This window comes from Phascolarctos cinereus, unplaced genomic scaffold, assembly GCF_003287225.1.
Source record: "Phascolarctos cinereus isolate Bilbo 61053 unplaced genomic scaffold, phaCin_HiC Scaffold_3;HRSCAF=262, whole genome shotgun sequence".
Classification (NCBI taxonomy): domain Eukaryota; kingdom Metazoa; phylum Chordata; class Mammalia; order Diprotodontia; family Phascolarctidae; genus Phascolarctos; species Phascolarctos cinereus.
This window is the reverse complement of record NW_027555736.1, coordinates 70,868,520-70,892,574: the sequence shown is the minus strand read 5'-3', so window position 1 is coordinate 70,892,574 and position 24,055 is coordinate 70,868,520. Positions and strand designations below refer to the sequence as shown.

General features: G+C 40.1%; 1 long non-coding RNA gene across 1 annotated transcript in view; it reads right to left on the bottom strand.

The window, feature by feature from the left end:
- Positions 1-24,055, bottom strand: part of LOC110215405 (uncharacterized) — a 46,734-nt gene that overhangs the window by 16,216 nt on the left and 6,463 nt on the right. Inside the window, exon 2 of the long non-coding RNA XR_002326498.2 lies at positions 128-246. This is a non-coding gene — a long non-coding RNA (uncharacterized LOC110215405). The remainder of the gene's footprint in view (positions 1-127; positions 247-24,055) is intronic.

Here is a 24,055-nt window from a genome sequence, read left to right as displayed (position 1 = left end):
ATTTGGGCAGGGGGAGAGGGGCTGGGAATCTTGGTATATAGGTGTGTATGGGTTTATCATCTCAGATATTGTGTGAGAGTGCTCTGCTTGATCACTGTGAAGAAATGTTAAGGGGGGAAAGAATTACCTGTCAAATAGAGAGACTCAAAAAAGGGGTTTGAATTGAGGCCCTTCTGTCCTGGGTCTGCTTCCTGGCATTTGGCTGCGGGATTCTTCACTGATGTACCTGAGCTTCATTCAGCAGTCCTAGGAGAGGATTTGAGGGAAGAGGGATTAAAAAAAAAAATCAGGCAAGCTGTCTATAGACCTCAGTCAAAGGGCCTGAGCAGAAATGCTTTATGGATAAAATAGCTTGCGAAGAACCCTAACTTTTCAGGTTAGGCTTAGTGAAGCCTATTTCTGCTTGTACTTGGTCTTAAATCTGAAGGTGTCATTTGTTGATTTTGGAAGACTAAGCAGCCACACTGCACAAGAAATAGAGCATAGAAGCCTTCAGTCCTGTAACACAGCTGATTCTGTAGTTGAGAGACAGTTGAAACTAATGCTAATCGTTGAGATATAATTCCTCTCTGTTTGCCATTGGAGGAGACACACAGGGTAGGAATTCTCATTGTCCTTTCCTTGGTTCCTTAGGCTGGGGCTTAGAAAATTCAGATGTCTCACATTCCGATATGTATTGAGACATTTATGTGAAACGAATTGTAGATTTGCTTCGGATATCCAGAAAATCATTTTTGCTCTGTCCTTGAATTTATAAAAAGATACATTTATGGTGGTTTTTATCTTAGAACAGTGGGCTGATGTGTTGAAATATTCCATGGTAGCCTATGAAAGCTACTTCCCAGCGTTTTGGTGATGAATCATTGTATATGCTCAGTCTGTCCAATTTTCCACCTTAAGAACTGTGCCTCTTGCTTCCCCCCATTCCTGCCCCTTTGCCAGAGAGCCAGGCCTAGCATAGGACCGAAGATGGTTTCCCAACCTCCTTCCACTTTTTCTACTTGGAAGATGATAATCAAATCAGCTCTGAACTGAGGCCCAGAATACAGCTACTCCTGAGAAGAGTGTAATAATTTATTGTCCTATGGTTCAACTTCACACTCTCCTTATATATTTAATCAATTGTCCACTTTTCTTGTTTCTACCTCCACAACAGTTCTTGACTCTATCCCTTCTCTGCCTCTGGTTGCCACCCTAGTTAAAGCATTCATCACATCTCACTCGAACAACTGCTGTATTAAAATACCCTCTTCTTTTGGCCTCCTTGCCTTCCAAACACAGTGATTTCCTTCAAGTGCAGGTCTGATAAGGCCACTCAGTAAACTCCGCTGGCTCCTTTTACCTCTAGGACTAAGTAGTAACTAAAGGACTAAAATAAGCCTCTCTTTGGGATTTAGCCCCCATGATCTGGCCTCAACTGACCGTTCTGACCTTACTACCATTAGTCCTCTTACTGCTCTTGCTGGCCACTTGAATTGACCTTAACGTTCCTCGTGCATGGTGCTGTATTTCCCGTCTCCATGGCTTTCCACTGACTACTCCCCATGACCATAAAGCACCCCTTCCTCTCAATATAAGGCCTTGTTCCTACATGTGCTCTTAATCCCGTCTCTCGGCATTTGTCATATTCTCCTGCGCCCACTCCCCATCTTCAGTCTCTACAGGCTCCTTCCCTGCAACCTACAAACACATCGAGATGTCCCCTGTTCCTTTTACACTGCCATCTTCTCTGTTATCCTTTATCTCCTTCACAGCCAAACTTCTAGAGAAAGCTAGGCGCTACTTCCTAACCTCACTCATCCCTCAACCCCCTGCAGTCAGGCTTCTGATCAAACCATTCAATTAAAATTGCTCTCTTCCCAGGTTGCCAGTGATTTCTCAATTGTTAAATCCAATGGCCTTTTCTGATTCCTCCTCCTTGACCACTCTGGAGCATCTGACAATATTGACCACTCCTTTTTCCCAGTTAATTTCTTTCCTCAGATTTTTATGATGATAATCTCTTCTGGTCATCTTCCTACCTATATGACTGTTCCTCTCTTGCCTGGACACTTTTTATCTCTGCATTTCTCATCTCCAAAAGGTTCAACTGTCTCTATGAAGGTTGCATCCAAACGTACACATCAGCTGCCTCACTTTGGGACTCTACTTCCACATCAGCATCACTTGGTTGTCCCACAGGCATCAAACTCACCGTGCCCAAAATAGAACTCTATCTTCACCTGCTAAAGCCACCCCTCCTCCAGTCTCTCCTGTCTCCATCTATAATATCATCCTTCTAAGTCATCCAGGTTCACAACTAGGAGTCATTTTCAACTCTTCCCTTCTCTCACCTTCCATATCCAATCAGTTGTCAAGGCTTTGTAGGGTCACAAATGTAGACTTGGAAGGGCTGTTAGAAGGCATTTACTCTGACTCTCACATTTTACAGATGAGGAAACAGGCCCAGGAAAGTTAAGTGATTTGTTTAAGGTCATAAAGACAATAAGTGTTAGTGGGATTTGAACCAAAGTGCTCTTTCTACCATGTTGCTTCCCATTTGTTGATTTTACATTTACACATCTTTTGCATCCCTTCTCTCTATTTCTATGTCCACCATCTTAGGCCCTTACCATTTCTTATCTGGATTATTACAATAGCTCCCTCATTGGTGTTTCTGTATCTAGTCTCTCCCTACTTCAACCCATCCACACAACTAACAGGAGGATTTTCTAAAGCACCTCTTGTCACTTCCGTTCTCAAGAAGTTCAGTGTCTGACTTTTGCCTCAGGGAAAAGGAAAAAAACCCCACCAAACTCCTCTGTTAGGTATCTAAAACCTTTTATAATGTGGTTCTAACGTATCTTTAGAACGATTTCACATGCTCTGTACCGTTAGCCAAGTTGTCCACTTGATTTTGTTTCCTGTACACAATATTTCATATCTCACCTACATGCTTTTGCACAGGCTGTGTCCCATGTCTAGAATGCTTTCCTTCTCTCCCTATCTTTTGGAATCCCTCACTTCTTTGAAGATTCATCCCGTGTCACCTTTTACAAGAGGCTTTTCATGATTCCCCCACTTGCTATTACCTTCTTCTTACCACCCTGCATTTATTTTGTGTATGTTGTACATACATACATATACATGTATATATTTATATGTAAGTGGTTACCCTCCAGCAGAATGTAAGCCCTACGAAGGCAGGCGCTTTCATTTTTGGGCTTTCTATACCTCATACACCTAGCACAGTGACTGGCAAGTAGCAGGTGCTTAATAAATGTTTATTGAATTTAAGAAACTCAGTGGACCTTTTAATCTTTCCACTTGCCTGGGTTGTTAGAGAGTCAGCAAATCCTAAAAATTTGTAATGCAAAAGAAAACTTCACTTTCTCTCCCTCCCCAAGTTTTGATTGATAGAATAATTGTGTAGATTTATCTTAGTGAACTTTACTAGCTTCCCTTCCTGCTTTGTATATTCAGTGTTTGTGTAACACCTAAGAAGCCCTCTTCTTATTCCCCAGCTCAGCCCACATCAAAGGAGTCTTGAACAGCTGCTACCTGGGGGCAGCTCCAAAGACAGCTGGATGAGATCAGTGGAAGTCAAGCTGGTGGCCTCTTTGTTTTGGAGTGACCTTTGTTGAAGATTGAAATGTTATGGCTCAGAGACTACAGTAGCCAATATAATAAGAGCCCACCCTTTCATTCATTTTTCATTAAGAGTGCTGCCTGGGACCAGTTCTTCCACTGAAAGCTAAAATTGGCAAATGACACATGCTTTGCCCCAGCTGCTATCCTGAGTGAGTGGAGAATGATAGAGAAGGAAAAGTCACTGGGGAGCACAGAAAGCATAATGATTTATCAGAGGTAAGGGCCTTTTGGAGAAACAAGTGATTTTGAGGTTCTCATTGGGGTCTTGGGGACACAAGCTTTCAGTTGGCAGTTGTTTGAAGATAGTGGAAAATCAGTCTGTAAGAATTTGTGAAATACCTACTGTGTACTGTATGCTCAGATGAGAGCAAGCTTCTTAGCCCAACTTGGAGGCATAAAGACTTGGTTTCAAGTCCAACCTCTGCCACAAACTGGTTGTGTGACCTCAATAAGTCTCAGGGTCCCCAGGCAACTCTTACCATAAATCACTGAGCCATTGTCAGTCTGAATTGCAAAAGCACTTCCCTCACCTCACCCCAGTTCCCTATAACAATGAAATCATAGATCCTGTCCAAAAAAAAAAAAATCAACTGTGTGCTTAGCATTAGTATTAGGCGTTGTCTAAAACGTGGAAATATATAAGACGTGGCTCCTGCCCTTAAGAAATTTGTGATAGGAAGCTTGCACTGACGTACAGGACTGTACTGAGTAATGTGATGTAGATGATATTCTGGAAGCATTCAAAGGGGAGAGAGGCCAGCAAATGCCAGAGTGGTTAGGAAAAACTGTACAGAGAAGATGGAACTCAAGATGAATCCTGAAAATGGAGGGGGAGGAGCAGCTGGGTGGCACACTGGATAGAGTACCGCCATGGAGTCAGGAAAACCTGAGTTCAAATCCGGTCTCAGACACTTACTAGCTATATGACTCTGGGCAAGTCACTTAATCTCAATTGCCTCCACTACCACTTCCAAGGAAAAGAAAAAAAGAAAATGGAGGGGAATGGTTGCATAGAGTGAGGGAAAGACCTTTGGGATGAGTAAGAGTGTGAAAATGATACCAGGAGGCCAAATAAATGTGGCTTGTTTGGGGGATGCCCAGAAGACCAGCCTGGCATAAACAGTGTAAATGCGCATATTGGAGTCAGAGGACTTGCGTTCACATTCTAGCTCTAACACCTATTAGCTATGTGACCTTGGGTTGAGCTCTCTATATCCCAGTTTCCAAATGAGAGTTTTGGACTAGATGACCTCTGAGGTCCCTTTCAACTCTAAATCTATGATCTTGTGTTGGAATGTAAGTAGAAAATTAGGTCAGGGTCTGATTATGGCAGGAAAATTATGTAGAAGCAGTGAGATGAGGTAACCTTCTAGACTTTCGTTTTCTCCACGGTGATGCTCTCTTTTTTGACTTTGTTCATATAAGAACCTTAATCCACTGATCTCACTACCAGACATATATCCAAAGATGACAAAAAAATTCCCTATATTCCAAAATATTCATTCAATAAGCATACGTATTGCAGTATCAAAGAACTGGAACAAAATGGGCATTGATTAGGGAGTGAATGAACAAATTGTGGTATACAAATACAATGGGATAGCATTGCATCATTAAGAAATTACAAATAGGGGGCAGGTAGGTGGCTCCATGGATACAGCGCCATCCCTGGAGTCAGGAGGACCTGAGTTCAAATCCAACCTCAGACACTTGCCGCTTACTAGCTGTGTGGCCCTGGGCAAGTCACTTAACCCCATTGCCTAGCCAACAACAACAACAACAACAAAAAGCCCCAAAAACTGGGTGAAGGAACTACAAATATGCAGAAATCAGAGAGACATGGAAAAATTTCATGGAACTAATGCAATGAAGTAAATCGAATTGGAAAGTCAATATAAACAATGAGTATAATGTATATGAAAAGAACCCTGAAATAAAGCCAAAGGCCAAACACTTTGTACTCCAATTGGGCCCCAGAGAAGAGATGAGAAAGTGCAGCTCACTCTTTTATTTATTTATTTGGTAAATTCAAGTGACAATTTAGTCAGGATGATTATCTGGACAACTCTTCTATGACTATAAACTAAATCTTCTATTTTAACCTTTCATGTTTGTCTTGTAACCCCAGCCAGACCATAATGTCCTTGAAGATGAGCGCCAAGTCCTGTTTCTTTTCATCCCTTACGAGACCTCACCATTGTCTCCTTGCACATAACTCAGTAAATATTTGATTTGATAATACCGATGTTATAAAAACTTAACTATTCTATGGAATGCGCCTACATTATTTGATTTCCAGAAAATAGTACCATTTGCAGTTCTCCAAAGTATAGGATCAATCAATTTAATTAACAAGCATTTTAAAGCACCTATTTAATATATGCCTTGCTTAGGACCCCATGGAACCCCAGCCGTCTAGATTTTGAGAAGGATTCAAGGGAAAAATTGGTTTGGATACCATGGCTTAAAGTCCTGGAAAGGAGAAATACCTAGGAAACATAGGAAGTGCTCAAGAATGAATTCTGAAGACACAAAAGGATAGAATTCTTATGAAGGGGGAATTGGGAGCTGAGTGTTAGATTTGGAGTCACAGGAAGACCGAAGTTCAATCTGGCTTTGGACACTTACTAGCTTTGTAATGCTGGGAAAGCCACTTAACCTTTCTCATTCTCCATTTCCTCATTTGTAAAAGTGGGATAATAGCACTTACCTCACAGGTGTAAGGATCAAATGAGCTAACTTTCGAAAAGCACTTTTCAAACTATAGGCACTATATGTACATTATTTTTTATTATTGCCATTGCTGCTATTATCATTAATTCACCAGCAAACTTATTTTAAGAAGAAACATATTAGAAGATGGGAACCAGGCCAGGTAATAGGATGAATGTAAGAGCATGGGATGGTCCTGTAAAAATAGTTTCAGCAGTGCTAAAGCTAGAATGATCTGAGGATGTTGAAGGGAGTTGGGGACAAAAAAAGGGTAGGGAATTAAGGCTCTATTGGGAAAAAAGGAAGATCAAAGAAGGGATATTACTTTGGTTCAGGATGGTTAGGGACTATGATAACCAATCAAAGAAAACAGTGCCACTCAATTTTTATTTTGCTTCTCTTTTCCTTTTTCTGGCTAGGCAGTGGGGTTAAGTGACTTGCCTAGAGTCACACAGCTAGTAAGTGTTACGTGTCTGAGGCCGGATTTGAACTCAGGTCCTCTTGACTCCAGGGCTGGTGCTCTACCCATTGTGCCACCTAGCTTCCCCTTGCTTCTCTTTTCTTTGCCAAGGAGGATGATGTTTGCAGAAATCACTAACATTGAGTTGATTCCCAAGATAAGTAAGGAGATAAGGAAGAGGGCACCTGGCCATCTTTGATAACTTCAAACCACCGGACACAGATGAACCACATCCTTAGGTGCTATGGCTGAGTCACTGTCACTGATCTCTCAAAGATCGCGAAAAACAAGAGAGATACTGTATAACCGGAAAGGGGCAAGGATCCCAGTTTTCAAGAATGGAAAATACAGACTGCAAACTGTCAAACAAGAAACTTGACTTGGATTCCTGGAAAAATTCTAGGATGGATGATTACAGAACTGGATAATGAATGTTTATGAAGGATAGTCATGACTTCACCATGGCTTCATCAACAATAGGTCATATCAGACCAAGGTCATTTCCCTCTTGATAGGATTACTAGACTAGTTAATGAGGATAGAATGCTGTGAAAAAGGGTTACCTAGATTTTAGCAAAGCTTTTGATAAAATGTCTCGTATTGTTCTTGTGGAGGAGAGATGTAAACTACCTGCTAATGTAAGTAGATGGGTTTAGAACTGATTTGATTGTCAGACTCAAAGAGGAGTTATTAATAATTCAATGTCAACATGTCAGGAGGACTCCACTTAGGGGCATGCTAGTAGGTATATTTAACAGCCAGCTGTCTGAGGAAAAAAAGTATGCATAGCACTTTTTAAAATATTGGGGGTTTTTTTGACACTTTTTTAAGTCTAGACAATTAAAAAAAACATAAATTAAGCCTAGATTTGTAGCATTTGCCAATTTTTGAGGTGTAAATGTTAACACTGAAAATCTCACAAAAGGCTCTCATAAGCTGGTACTAGTCAGCTCTAGCAAACTGCTTCCTCCAGAGGAGAATTCCAGGGATCTGTGCTTGGCCTGGGACTGTTTAACACTTTTTTTCCTCTTATTTTATTTTTTTCTCAGTTACATGCAAATGTCTTTAACATTAATTAAAATTTTTATGAGTTCCAAATTCTTTCCCTCCCTCTTGCTCCTTCCCCTCCTTGAGAAGACAAGCAAATTGATATGAATTATACATGTGAAGATATGTAAAACATATTTCCATATTAGCCTTGTTGCAAGAGAAAACCCAGACTAAAAAAAAAATAATAAAGAAAGTGAAAAAGTGAGCTTTAGTCTGGATTCAGACTCCATCAGTTCTTTCTCTGAATGTGGCTACTATTTTTTTTTTTATCATAAGTCCTTAGGAATTGTCTTGGATCATTGTATTGCTCAGAATAGCTAAGTCATTCACAGTTGCTCCTGTATAATGTTTCTGTTACTGTGTACAATGTTCTCCTGGTTCTGCTTACTTCACTTTGTATCAATACCAGTCTTCCCAGGTTTTCCTGAAACCATCTTTCTTATCATTTCTTATAGCACAATAGCATTCCATCACAATCATGTACCACAACTTGTTCAGCCATTCCCCAATTGATGGGCATCTCCACAATTTCCAGTTCTTTGCCGCCACAAAAAGAGCTGCTTAAAAATATTTTTGTACTTATAGTCCTTTTCTTTTTTCTTTTATCTCTTTGGGATAGAGACCCAGTAGTGGTATTACTGGGTCAAATGGCAGGCACAGTTTGATGACCCTTTGGGCATGGTTGCAAATTGCTCTCCAGAATGGTTCAGTCAGTTCAACAACTCCACCAATAGTGCATTAGTGTCCCAATTTTTCCACATCCCCTTCAAAATTTGTCATTGTCCTTTTCTGTCATATTAACCAATCTGATAGGTGTGAGGTGATACTTTAGAATTATTTTAATTTACATTTTTCTAATCAATAGTTATTTAGAGTATTTTTTCATATGATAATAGATATGTTTAACACTTTTATCAAGGACTTTGATGAAAGCAGAGATGGTAAGCTCATCAGATTTACAGATGACACCAACCTGGGAGAGATTGCTGACATAGTGGATGAGAGAATCATTATCCAAAATAATCTTAACAAGCTAGAGCATTGGGTCGAATCTAATAAAATGAACTTTAATAATGATAAGTATTGTTCTACACTGTATAGAAAATCCACTTCATCTGTAGAAGATGAGAGAGGCATGGTGATTTAGTGGTTGTTCTGAAAAAGAGCTGAGGGTTCTAGTAGAATCCACAGTATAATATGGTGGCTGAAAAAGCTGAGAAGTTGGGTTGCAGTAGGAGGAGCCTAACTTCCAGGAGTAAGAAGGTGATCCATCCCATTGGACTCTGCCCTTATCAGACCTCATTTGGAATATTGTGTAGAAAGTAGGACCAAGGCTCAAACCGAGGTCTTCTGACTCTAAATGCAGTCATCTTGCCATTATTCCACACTGCCCTCCAATATTGGATATAAAAACTATATCATGTTGTTATAAATCAAATAATATTAGGTGCATTAGGGATATGATTATTTAAAGTTAACCTTTCAGTAAAATCTTTTGTGAATTAATCCTTTGTTTATATAGGATTTTGTATATTGAGTTTTCTGTATGTCTTCTAAATCAGACCCATAATCACTGAATAGTTCAGTTAACTATACCAGAAGAAAGATTAGTGAGTAATAATAGCTACCATTTATATAATGCTTCAAAGTTTGCAAAATGCATTATGTGTCTATACACATATGTATATGTATATATATATATATATATATTTCATTTATTTTTATTTTTATTTTTTTAGGGAATTGGGGTGAAGTGACTTGCCCAGGGTCACACAGCTAGTAAGTGTCAAGTGTTTGGTCTGGGGTCAGATTTGAACTCAGGTTCTCCTGACTTCAGGGCCAGTGCTCTGTCCACTGTGCCATCTGGCTGCCCCCTATATATTTCATTTTAACCTAACAATGACTCTAGGAGGTAGGCGCTATTACTATCTCCGTTTTACTGATGAAGAAACTGAGGCTGAGAGAGGTTGAGTGAATTTCCCAGGGTTTACCCCCCTTGTAGGTTCTGAGGTGGGATTTGAACACAGGTCTTCTTGACTCCAGCTCTAACATTCTATTCACCTAGCTGCCACTAAATGATGAAAGGATGAAAAAAAGACCTATTGTCCAAATTATATTATGTAGTTAAATGGACGATCCATAGAGTAGGTCAATCAGTATGTCTATCTTGGACAGACATATATCTTGGGTAGACGTTGTGCTTGGACAATGAGTAGAGCTTAAAACTGAACAAGATGAAAATAGCTGGTTGTATTTACGTTGGGAAGTTACACCGTGATTTTAATGACACCTCCACCCCCTGCCAAAGGTTCTTCCTGAACCCATCTTTTTAAAAGCCATATGCTTTTGGTGATACTCTCCATCTTTGGGTTATGGAACACCAGCATCTAAATAAAGCTCTACAGGGCTATGGAGAAGGGCATGATTAGTGTGATTAGGCTGCACCATATTACCAACCATTTGCTTGTGCAAAGGAAACTGTGTAAAGGAAATCAGCAGAGAGATCTATGACCAGAAAGGAAGATGGGTTGAGAGTGAAGAATCAATTACGTACCGCTCTCATACTTCCTTGGTGTCCACATGATGTTAAGAAATTCAACATGTTAGGTGAGACTGGGTGTCCTCTGTTCCCCAGCTTGGTTTTCAACCATCCCTTGATTTATCCTCACATAGGTATTCAAAATACACATCTATACTTGTTCTCCTAGGGACAATTTATGGGACAATAGGAATCAAAGTTGCCCGGGATGAGAGGGTATAGATGGAGTATTGTTGGAAAGAGCACTCACATTGATGAGATCCTAGGTCCGAAGAGGTTAGGCAAGCATATAGTATAGACCTATATTGGAGGGAGTTTCTAAATGAAAAGTATATGAGTAGCCTGCACTCCACATTTTGAAGCCCTATTCACTGAATACTGCTTAATAAATACCGTATTTTACTTCTTCCCCCTTCCCCCCTTCTCATTCAATGGCTATCCTAATGTTCCAGTTGCCATGAGCAGCAGCTTAGACACATAATTGGGATCTTATTTTAAGATGTGGTTTCCTGGAACATGTTGCTTCTAAAAGTGGGAACCACTTATGTCAGCCAGTTGAGTCTTATGTGATAGCCATTTAGTCCCTCATATTCCATATACATAAGCCTACTTTTAAAAAAAATCAATAATAGCTATAAAGGACCAGGAGATGTCTGCACTCATCCTTCTTTAAAGCACTGGGGATTTTTCCAACTTTTTGTTTATATGACTCTCTGGCATTAGTGCCTGCCTGCCAGATGAAAGATGAGGGGTGGGTTCAATATTCATTTGGGATTGTGTCAGCCATAGCGATGAGTAAATCAAACCCTGGTCTGGGATCAGAGTCAGGAGCTATTGGTCGCTGCAAATTCAAGCGATCTTGACAATCGTTAATTAAAAAGCTTTAACAGAACAATGAGCCTTCTGGTTGCTTTTTATCCCCCTCCATGATCGATTTTTAAAGTAGTTAGTAATCAAAGGAAGGAAAATACTTCAGGGGGTTGCATATTCTCTGGCTTAAAGAAAAAAATAACAACAATCCAACACCCTGAAGTATTTTTTAGGTATCCAAATGATGTTTCAAAAAAATTAAATATTAAGCAGAGGGAAAGAGCAGTCACTTCCAATTGCCTAATGTATTTGGCCAGAGAATAATTAATTTGAAGTCTCTTGGGGGCCTTTAAACAAAATGTAAAATGAAATGATACTTTACTGGCATCTTTCACCTCCAGGAAGGATGCTGTCATCTAAGGCAAACCACACAATTTCTGCTGAAGCCTCAGAGTCTCCCTCTGGGCTGGCGGCAAACTCAGAGGCTACTCTTTTAGCCTGCTCCTCTTTATTCCTGGGGACATAGTTCATGTTTCTAAATGGCCCAAGAAGCCTCATTATCTAATGTGTTAAAATGATGACCCTTGTAAGTGGAGGGAGGTCTGAGTTATCTTTGGAGAGTTAGGTCTCTGAGTCTGGATAGAATTCTGTCCTATGTAAGTGCATGTCCTATATATGGTGCAGCCTAATCACACTAATCATGCCCTTCTCCATAGCCCTGTAGAGCTTCTGGGAGAAAGTATAGAATCTTTAGTCTGGCATTTAGAGTCTTCTATTATTTGGTTCTCTCCACCATTTCCAGTATTATTTCATATCTGTTTTCTCCATTGCAATCAAACCGACCTTCTAGTTGTTCCTAGTACGTGACACATAAAACTCCATTTCCTACCGCCACACCTTTGTACAAGTAGTTGTCACTGTCTGGAATGCATTCCTTCTCACCTCTGCCTGAGCACCACTTCTTACATGAAACTTGATGTCTATTTCCTCCGAGTGCCCCTGCCAGACATTTGCACTAGTTCCCTCTTAAAATTATTTTGTATCTTTTGTATATACTTTCTACTTGCTGGATTTACTTTTTCCCACCTGGCGGCACTCCTTTGAATTTCTCCATTGTGCTTCCAGGAGCCTCCTCATCCGCTGAGATGGACTAGGTCTAGATACACAGACCTCATCCTTCATCCTCAGGAAGGTAGAGCGTCTCCGAACACCTCCATTTAAGGAGGGTGCCCAGGCCAGCCATCTCTTTAATTCTCATTGACCCTACTCTGTCCTTGGCATGTAGTAGGTGCTTAATAAATGTTTCTTGACTGAATGAATTGTGCACATAGTGTATCCTTCCAGAATGTATGAAGAGAGGGACTATTTTGTTTTTGCCTTTGTAACCCCCGTGCTTAGCACAAGGATTTTTTTTTAATGGAACCTCTGATTTCATTCATGTAGGGATGAAGTGTTGTCCCCGAGGACACCTCTACAAATGCAAAATGGCACCCGCTTCTCCACTAGAGTCTTAGAGAATTGCTGGGAGCTCTAAGAGACCATGACTTGCCCTGGGTCACACGGGCAGTATGGATCATAGAAGGGCTTGACTCTGCTGACTCTAACATTGGCTCTCCATCTCCTATACCACACTGCCTCTTTAGCACATGCTTGATCAATGTTCCTTGTTGAACTGATTTTTGTCATCCTTGGATCCTCTCTTCCACCCATTAGCTTCTCTTCCCCAAAGCACTAGATATCTATATATCTAATTTCTAGTGAAAGGCGTTTATTCAGTATATTTCTATGCTTTTTTTTGCCTTTCTTTGTGCCTCAGCACTTAACACATAGCAAACATTTAATAAATGCTTGTGCCTTTTAGCTCTTTGTGAAGGAAAGCATCTTGATAAACAATACAAATGCTGTTTGTATACCCACTTAGAAATCCTCTCCCCTTCCCACTCTGTCTCATTTCTATGTATGGCATTAATTAAGACATCAGAAGCTGCTGGCTATATGTCTAACAGGTGCCTTTGAGGAGCAAACCTATATTTTTATACTCTCTATTTTGTGCTCCAAGTAGCTTGTGTTAGATTGTCATTGCCTAAGTGAGTGTGACCTGGGAGTGATGTAGGAGGCATCTCTATTACTGAAGCCCCTTCGGTTCCTGGTTAGCTGAACTGTCTGATGGTTTTATAATATGATGGGACTCTGCAGGGATATGCAGCTAAAAGAAGACAAATTGCAAGCAGGGGAGGTCTAAGGGTTACCCCTCATCACTGGGGGGACAACTTGGAATTCCTACTGTATTGCTATTAGCCACAGGTAAAGGGGAAGAGTGAGACTTTTTTATCCAGGGCTATGCCTCTGTTATTTTACAGTTTTTCCTCTTTTCTCTCTGGTTTCTTTCCTGCTGGCCCATGTAACTAAGCACACATTCAGCTGGTTCAAGTTCAAAGTCATATTTCATTATGGTGTGAGGGAATGTGGGGGCAAAATCAGGCGTCAACAAGGTGTCTCAGAAGCACAATTTCACGTTAGTGTTTTAAACCTGTGTAAAACTACAGGGACATAGTAGCTTTGGGGGAAGCTTTGTGGTTCAGTGGATAGAGCCGCTACACCTGGAATTGGGAAGACCTGAGTTTAAATTCAGACTCAGACGTTCACTAGCTGTGTGACCCTGGACAAGTCAATTAACCCTGTTTTCCTCAGTTTCCTCATCTGTAAAATGAGCTGGAGGAGGAAATGGCAAACAACTCCAGTGTCTTTGCAAATAAAAACCCAAATGGGGTCACAAAGAGAAGGACATGACTAAAAAGACTGAACAACCACAAGAGATGGTACAGTGGATAGAGCACTGGACCTGGAGTCAGGAAGACTCATCTTTCTGAGTTCAAATCCAGCCTCAGACACTCACTAGCTCTGTGACCCTGGGCAAGTCACTTATCCCTATTTGCCTCAGTTTCCATGAGCTGGAGAAGGAAATGGCAAACCACTCCAGTCTCTTTGCCAAGAAAACCCCAAATGGGGTCATGAAGAGTTGGACATGACTGAAAACAGCTTGAACAACAAAACTACTTGAATAAAGTTCCAGGTGGTATCTATCATCACACTCCCCTTAAGCCCATAGGTTCTTTTTCTAGGCCAATGGTTCTTAACCTTTTTTGTATCCTGGATTTCTCTGGCAGTCTGGTGAAGCCTAGGGACCCTGCCTCAGAATAATTTTTTTAATGCACAAAATAAAATACATAGTATTTTAACCAAGAAGACCAATTATGCTGAAATACAGTTAGCAAAATCAAAGGCAAAAATGCCTTTATGTGAAACCTATCATATAATGATATCATAGATTTAGATAAACTCATAGATAAAAAGCAAGTTCATGCGCTTTAGGTTAAGAATCCCCATTCTAAGCTCTCTCATGGTTACGGTTTCTTTGGCTAGGACACTACTGCCTCTACCCTACAGCTCCAGGGTTGGGGCTGCTGTATAAAGCCTCCCCAGTAGCCCCACTCCCACACACACACACACACACACACTCATGGCAACATCATCCTTTTGGATCTCTAAATAATTAGATCCTTTTTTGTTTAATTTTGTTTCTGGTTCTAGCTAATGTTGGTCTCCTTAATCTCACACCACTCTAGGAATCTTGACTTCTCTCAATAAATGGGTATACCCTCATACCCTGCACTTTTCATTAGTACCTCTCAGGTAATGTATATCCAGTTCTTCCTATCGCCTGTCATACTCCACCCCACCTCAATTTCCTCCACAAAATCACTCCCCACCTTAACTCTTTCCAGTTCTGCCTCCAGGTATCACCCAAGTATCCTCTGCTCCCCAGGCTGGTCATTAACCATCCCTTGATTTTATCTTCATATAAGTATTCACAATATACTTCTACACTTAAAACATTTGAGACACTTTTAACACAGGTACCTATGTGCCTCAGCCTAGGGAAGGGAGAATTTTGCCACCCACACGTCAGCCATACTTTTTATATTGTTGTTCTATTGTTTCAGTCGTATCTAACTCTTTATAAACCCATTTGAAGTTTTCTTGACAAAGATACAGAAATGGTCTGCCATTTCCTTCTCCAGCTCATTTTACAGATGAGGAAACTGAGGCAAATAGGGCTAAGTGACTTGCCCAGGGTCACACAGCTAGTAAATGACTAAACCCAGATTTGAACTCGGGAAGATGAACCTTGCTGACTTAAGGCTTGGTACTCTATCGACTGCATTATTTAGCTGCTTTTGTATGCTAGATCTTAAATGGTATTTCCATTCATGGGAGTCTATAGTTGACCTTACTCTTTCTTTTAATTTTGTTTTTTTATTTTTCACATTTATTTTTTGAAATTTTGAATTCCAAATCCTCTCCCTCCCTCTAGCCCTTTCCCCACCCATGGAGAAGGCAAGCAATATATTAATTATACATGTGAAGTTAATGCAAAATATGTTTCCATATTAGCCACATTTGGGGAAAAAAGGAAGAAAAATAAAGAAAGTGAAAAAAGTATGCTTTGATCTGCACTCAGAGTTTATCACTCCTCTCTCTGGAGGTGGAGAGCATTTTTCATCCTGGGTCCTTTTGGAATTGTCTTGGATCATTGTCTTAATCAGGGTAGCTAAGTCTTTCACAATTAATCATCATTACAGTTTTGCTATTACTGTGTAGAATGTTCTTCTGGTTCTGCTTACTTCACTTTGCATTAGTTTATATGCATCTTCCCAGGTTTTTCTGAAACCATCCTGCTCATCATTTCTTACAGCTCAGTAGTATTCCATCATAATCATATACTATAATTTGTTCAGCCATTTCCCAATTGGTGGGCATCCTCTCAGTTTCTAATTCTTTTCCAATACAGAAAAAGCTACTATAAATATTTTTGTATAAATAGGTTCTTTTCCCTTTTCTCTGATCTCTTTTGGATACAGACTTTGCAGTGGTATTGGTGGGTCAAATCGTATGCAGTTTGATTGCTCTTTGGGCACAGTTCCAAATTGTTCTCCAGAATAGTTGAACCAGTTCACAACTCCACCAACCGTGTCCCAATTTTTCCATATCCCCACCAACATATATATATATATATATTTTTTTTTTTTCTTTTTAGGCAGTTGGGGTTAAGTGACTTGCCCAGGGTCACACAGCTAGTAAGTGTCAAGTGATTGGTCTGAGGCCAGATTTGAACTCAGGTCCTCCTGACTTCAGGGCTGGTGCTCTATCCACTGCGCCACCTAGCTGCCCTATATGTCATTTTTCCCCCTGTCATGTTAGCCAATATGAAAGGTGTAAGGTGGTACCTTAGAGTTGTTTTAATTTGCATTTCTCTACTCAATAGTGATTTAGAGCATTTTTTTAAATGTGACTATTGATATCAGCTTGCCTTTTCAGAAAGAAAAGCAGTGCTACTAGATTCTGCCCTGGTGGCTGTGGTTCTTTATTATTTTTTAAGGTGCTATTTTCTTTCCTTGGGTTGCTTTCACGATGACTCATACATCTTGTAAATTAGAATGCAGACACAGGCAAGCTGTAGTGTTCCCAAAACACAGCAAAGGGGACAATAATTCATCAATGCAAAGAGCCACCTTGCATTGTCCACCTAGCCATATCAGAATTGATTAATCCTCAGTGATAGAAAATAGTGACTTATGTGAAGATTGTAACCTTTTCTTACCCAAAGCATGAAAAGTGTTTATGCCCTGTTTTACAGTTGGGGAAAATGAGCTCTTAAGAAAGTATTCAAAGAGAATCAGTAGCACAAGTGAGATTCATTTTAGGTTTTGACTTCCCCCCTACCCCCTAATTTCTGTTTTTTATTCAAATATATATCTATAGATAAAGTAACAGGAAACAAACAATATTTTAAATGGAGAAAATTGGATTCTATCCTTGGGTTGTGTAATAAATTTAGTGCTACTTTTTTCCAGTGAGATTTTGAACAAATGCAGGGGCTAGACTCAATTATTTCTAAGATCTCTTTCAACTCTAGATGCTATGAATTCTTCAGTGTATCTCTCATTGTAGCAAGTAACACACTTTGAGACAGTACCAAATCTTCATTTATCCACACTCTAAAGGGGTGTGTGTGTGTGTGTGTATGTGTGTGTTGCAAAGAAGGGAGATATTGATTCCACCATGGCATAAGACAAGTGGTCAGATACACTCAATAAAGGCTAGCCCCAGGAGTTTTCATTTTTTAAATCAATCAATCAATCAAATTAATTAATTAATTAATTATTAATTTATATTAGGCAATTGGGGTTAAGTGACTTGCCCAGGGTCACACAGCTAGTAAGTGCCACGTGTTTGGTCTGAGGCCGAATTTGAACTCAGGTCCTCCTGACTTCAGGGCTGGTGCTCTATCCACTACGCCACCTAGCTGCCCCTCCAGCAGTTTTAAAAAGAAGCAAATAGCTCTGTAAGGGGTGACACTGTAAGTTATCAGTTAATATTTTAATATTAGTCAGTAGTAGTTTTAGGCAGGAAAAAAAGGGTGCATAGATAGGAGATTAAAGAGTACAAAGATAAATGTTCCTAATTTTACAAATTTGCCCAGAGATAGTCCTGTCACTGTGCCATTTAGTCATCATGTGTACCACCTTTGGTATGTATATTCTATATTCTCAGTATCCATTAGATTCACATATGTAATACATACATTGAGAGTGTATGGAATTTAGAATTGAAAGGACCATGGTGATCACGTACTATAACATCTTCACTTTATAGCTAAGGCTCAGAGAGATCAAATGGTCTTCTTATGATCACAAAAGTAATAAATAGCAGATCCAGGCTTCAAACCCAAATCATTTCATTCCAGATCCATTGAGCTTTCCAAGAGAGCTTGCTGTGTGCATATGTACACATGCACACAGGCAGAGCCTGGTGATTCTCAACCTTTAGGGTACTTGGTCTGTGATTTGATTGATTTTTATAGCACATATCAACCCCATTATAGCATTGCTTTATGGAGTTTTCTTATTTAAATGAAAGAGAATTAAAGTTTTCTTTTTGAGAATTCAGTGATACCTTTTGATATATATACACACATATAAATGTATATATGTGTGTGTATTGTATATACACATATCTATACACATGCACACACACACACATATGGACAGAGAGTGAGAGAGAGAGAGAGAGAGAAAGAGAGAGAGAGAGAGAGAGAGAGAGAGAGTGTGTCAGAGTCCTTAGTTGTTGCAAATCCAGAAGTGAAAAGTCACTGCTGTAATAGATGGAATTATGCAGAACTAAAGATTGTGTGCTATGAAAAGGGCCCCAGAATTGAGTCAATAGCCTTGGGTTCTGATCCAACCGTTGCTACTTAATAGTTCTTAGAATAGTTCTTAGACACATCACAACTTCTTTGAGCTTTAATTTCTTTGTTTGTCAGATGGTAACAACAACAATAACAAAATAACAACAACAACGACAATGATGATGATGATGATGTTTGCACTATTTAATTCGCAGAGTTGTTTGGATTATCAAATGAGATAATATATGTAATAGTGCTTTATAACCTTATAGACCTTTCTAAATGCAAGCAGCAAGCTGTTAAAGCTCTAGTGAACTGTCCATGGTCCTGACAGTTAAATTGTACTTTACTGCACGCATAAGTAAGGGAGATGTGTACCCAGAACAACAGCATCTTCCACCTCACTTTGATTTCAATATTTATTTTTGCTAGAAGCCTTCCAAAGTGTGGTGTAGCAAAGATCTCCGTGTCCATTGCTGTCTGTGCACCTTGCTTGTTTATCCACCTCACTGCAATACACTTTGGAATAGGTTATATTCCAATCATATATTCTTTGGAGGGAAGAAGAAGAAGAAAGAAGAAAGAAAGAAGAAGAAGAAGAAGAAGAAGAAGAAGAAGAATAAGAATAAGAAGAAGAAGAAGAAGAAGAAGAAGAAGAAGAAGAAGAAGGAGGAGGAGGAGGAGGAGGAGGGGGGGGAGGAGAAACAGAGATAGGCTTTTGAATAAATAATAGTAGTGAAATTTTACCTTGAAAATTGATTGGGATTCAATGACCTTGTCCACTTAGACTATTACAAACGTACACTTGTGTCACCCCCAGTTCATGTCTCTTATGGAGACTGTTACCTTACTCCATCTTTGAATGATTTTGGAAAAAATGCATTCTTCAGCAGATAAGCAAGATCATAACTCATCCATATATAGTACTTTAAGGCTGACAGACTACTTTCCCCACATCAGTCCTGTAAGTTAAACAATGAAAGTACTATCCTCACTACCTTTCAAATGAGAAAACTGAAGCTGAGAGGCCATAGGATCATAGATCAATCAATAAGTATTTATTAAGTATTTCCATATACCAGGCCTTGTGTAGTTCTAGAGTTAGAAGTGACCATGGAGGTCATCTAGTCTAACCTCCTTAGTTTACAAATGAGGAAACTAAAGCCTCTAGAGAGGAAGTGACTTCTCCAAAGCCACACAGGTAACAAGTGGCAGAGCCGGGATTTGAACTAAGTCCTCTAATTCCAAAGCTAGTGCTCTTTCTACTTCAGCACACTCCCTTACCTATAATCACAAAGCTAGAAAGATTGAAAGCTGAAATACAAACCCATATACTTCTGACTCCAAATCCAGCCCTCTGTCTAACCCAAAAATAGATAACAAAGGTGAAAATGCCTGTCATTCTTCAAAGCATAGAAATTCAAGATGGAATTATTTGTTCTATTTGTGGACTGACACTTTGCATAGTTAACCATGGTAGAAGACAGCTTGAATCTGCTCCTTTTAAATATTCCTTTTGTTGGCAGTATTAGCTTGGATACAAATCTCCTCCAGAGTGCAACAAGAGTCTTTATGTCACCAGGAGAATAATGGTATCAGGTTGATAAAAGCAGTTTATCAGCTCCTTTGTAAGCCCTCATTTGAGAGCATAAATTGCTGGGATTCTGAGCTTAACAGAAAAATGCTGTGCACTGTAGGCTTTACCTGCAAGATCACCACATGCCAACTCTGAGTTAGATGTATTTTTGGAGAAGCATTTTGACTTATTGCAGAGTCTAGATATATTTCTTATCCTCCTGATTCAATAGCTGGGGATATGTTGGAGACTTTTCTTCTCCCAAATTGAACAATTAGAAAATTCTGTTGAAAACCTACATCTGGCAATGTTGTAATGCTCCAGTCTTTCCTTATGAAATTCATCAACATAAAACCAAAGTGGTATTGATTATTGAAGTAAGATCATCATCTCCAGCCCACATATTTCTGTGCTAAACAAAAACCGTTCCCAGTTCCCATCATGAAATCTCCTGTCTCTTCTATATACTGGGAAGTAATTATATTGTTGGAGTTTCTAAGCCACTGTGCTTGCAATTGCCTGAAGATATTTTAAAGAAAGAATGAGGATTAATAAGATGCCAGGAAGCCAGGTTTCTCAGCTTCATCTCTGTCATCATGCAGGAGGCAGGCAGACCAAGTAGCACTTTCATTCATAACTGCTAAACTCACTAGCAGGGAGTTAGGGAGAAGAGACTGGGATGACCTAACATTAGAAGTTTGAAGCAAGTTAATGCACACCCAGACTTGTGGCTGATCTGATGGATGCCCTGTGGCATAATGGGAGCCAGGATATTTAATAACCATTTTCCTCCCAGGAAGTGTAGGTCTGGAAAATTGGCCAACAATAACCCTCTGTCTTGTTCTCCTCCAAATCTAGAGCTACATGTTTCTACTTGAGCTTTCTTTATGTTTCTTTTAACCCTGCAACTTCACCCTCATGGCAGCAGCATCCCCTGGGATCTGTCTAGCTGGTGATCTCATCTCTGTCCTTGAAGTGATGTTCTGTCTGCTTAGGAAAGCTATAACACCGTCTTCCATCTGAGCCTCAAAGGGATAGAAAATTCCATTCTGGCTGAGCAATCCTTGTTAAATGAAGCTGGCTATGCCAACTTGACTCCTAAGGACACAGGAGGGAACCGTGATTTTTGTCCCCCGGTAGAGGTGAAAGAACATTCTCTTCCTATGCTCCCTGACTCCTTTCCAATTTTTGTGCCCTACAATCATGGACCTCTTGCTCAGGAAAGAATCATAGAATTGTAGATTTAAAGCTGGAAAGGACTTTAGAGATCATTGAGCCCAGTGTCTTCACTCTTCAGGTATCTATCACTCTCCATGCTTCCACTCAGCCTCACGAAATACAGTGCTGTCAGGACCCCACTTCAACCGTCCAAACTAATAGGTAAAGGCAATTCGATGTAGTGGAAATAATACTAGATGGGAGCCCAAGAACCTAGGTTCAGCTTCTGCCTAAGCTATTCACTACCTGTTTGAGGAGGGGCAATTACCTTGCTCTCTCTGGTTATCTCTTGTGTACAATGAAGGCACTGGACTCAGTATCCTCTAGGATTCTTTCCAACTCTAAATCCTAGGATCTCTCATTTTTCAAAGCTCCCTTGACAATCATATCCCATTTCTAGGACAGAAATTGTCATTTTAGAGCCAGGATGGGGGGGTGGGGCGTGGGAGGTGGGGAAATGACCAGAACTGCCACTAGCACAGGAAGTGGGTGACCAACAAAGGAATGAAATGTGGAAAAGAAAAAATTTTCAGAAAGCATGAACGATCAGAAATAGGACTCCTCTATATTGCTTTTTTTCACTCTATGTTCCAGCCAAAGTAGCCTTTGTGATGATATTCCATCTCCTAACTCTTTTTGATTTTTCATAGGCCATATCCTAAGCCTGCAATGTCCGTCTCTCCTCAGCCTCACCTCTTGGATACCCTCCCTCTCTTTGAAGCTTAGCTGAAGCACCATCTCCTACAAGAGGCATTTATTGAACCTTTCCATTGTTAGTACTTCCCTCTCCCCAATTACTTTGTATGTATGTTTATTTTTTATACACATATTCATGTTATTTCTTCCCAGGAAAACGTAAGCTCTTGAGGGCATGGAATGTGTTGTTTGTAATCTCTATCCCCTGGTACCTTGCAAAGTGCCTGGCACATAACAGGTGTTTATTGGACTGAAGTGAATTGATGCTTCCTTTCCACCACCTCCAATCTGATGCCAACTCAGAAAAAAGAGAAAACAGGCTTTAAGAGTATTGAGGCCTTTTCTTAGCATCAGCCCTGGGGTGATGGTCCCATCTGTTCTTCCCTAAGGCTGTTTCTGAGTGATAAAACTAAGGCGTCATGATGATACATATGACTACATCTGACCCCCATAACTAGCCTGGTTGCATCTGCCTCTCAGTTCTTAATCTGCTTTGTGGAAAGGCTAAGCAAAAGTTCTCAAAGAGGTAAGGGGAAATCTTGATGTGATGTGAAAGTGTTAACAAACAAAAACAAACAAAAAACCAAAAACAAGTCATGACCCCTTATAGGTAGAAGAGGTCTAGAAAGTCTGCTTCAAAGGCAACCATTAAGAGAATGAATGCCTACATATGCACACACATATATGTATATACATACATACATACATACATGAAAATAAACAAACAAACAAACAAATAAATCAATGACCAACAGCCCCAACCTCCTCCAGCATCAGAACAAAAGTTGACAGTGGAAGCTATCTAGTAATTGCCGGAGGAGCCAGTGGGGGCCTGGCATCTGAAAGCTCTTTAGCTTTGAGACACAACATGATGTTGATTAGTGCAAAGCCAGTCCCCTTTCAGTAATTATAATCAGACACTGCCTCTGGGGCTTCAAAAGCTTCATTAAAGTGACCCTCCTAAGGGAGCCGGAAAACATAGACATGAGAAAAGTTGGACAGATTGAGAACACTTCCTTCCTTTGGAGGAAAAGGATGATGCGGCTCTTCACTTTCAAATAATAAGGGACTTAAACTGTATATACATGAAATCTCCTAGGATAGGTATATCCTCCTGGGAAGGCTATCCTAACAGCCAGGAGCAAGCATTTAGTTCTCTGTGCACAGAAATCTTGAGAATGTGGTGATGGATCCCTGGAGGAGAAAGGGTGAGGGTGAAGTCATTCATAATAACAAGAGCTCAAATTTCTACAGTTCTTGATAAAGTCAGCTTGGAATAGTGAAGCCAGAAATACCTGGGTTCAAGTCCTGTCTCTGACATATACTGGCTATGTGACCCTGGGCAAGTCACTTGGATTTTCAATGTTTTAGGCAGCTCTGCAAGACCAGAAGTTGCAGAGAGGGTGCCAACCTGCATTAGCAGAGCATGTTCCTCTTGGGGAGCTCCCTGTTAGTGATTAAATTACAGGTCCAGTCTTTATCCCTTGACAATTTATAGAACATGTCCCATTTACTGACTTACTGGATGTTCCCAGCTCCATGATAACAAGAGTGGAAGTATTATTATCTCCATTTTATAGATGAGGAAAAAAAAAGCTCTGAGAGGATGAGTGACTTGGCCAAGGTCACCTAGTTAGTAAGTGGACAATGTCTTTAGATTCTTCAGTGCAGGCCACTTTTCCACTATTCCACCTTAAGGTGAAGGCAAGAGAAGTCACAAGGATTTGTCAAACATCAAGGAAGGAAATAAGCATTTATTAAGTGCCTATTATGTGCCAGGCCATGTGCTAAATACTATAAATATTAATTCATTTGATCCTCTAGAATGATCATTCCCATTTTATAGTTGTGAACCTGATGCAAACAGAGGTTAAATGACTTGCTCAAGGTCATGGATCTAGCAGGCATCTGATGCTGCATTTGAACTTAGGTTTTCCTGACTTCAAGCCCAGTGCTCTATCCACTGGACCACCCTGCTGCCTAGCTAAGGAAGAAGACAGTAGAATTTGGTAGCTGGAAGTCCAGTAGCAATAGCAAGAAAGGCTATGTTTCCTTTACAAGCCAATTAGCCTTAGATCCCAAGCCTTGTCCATTCTTTTCTCAGGCACATTGTAT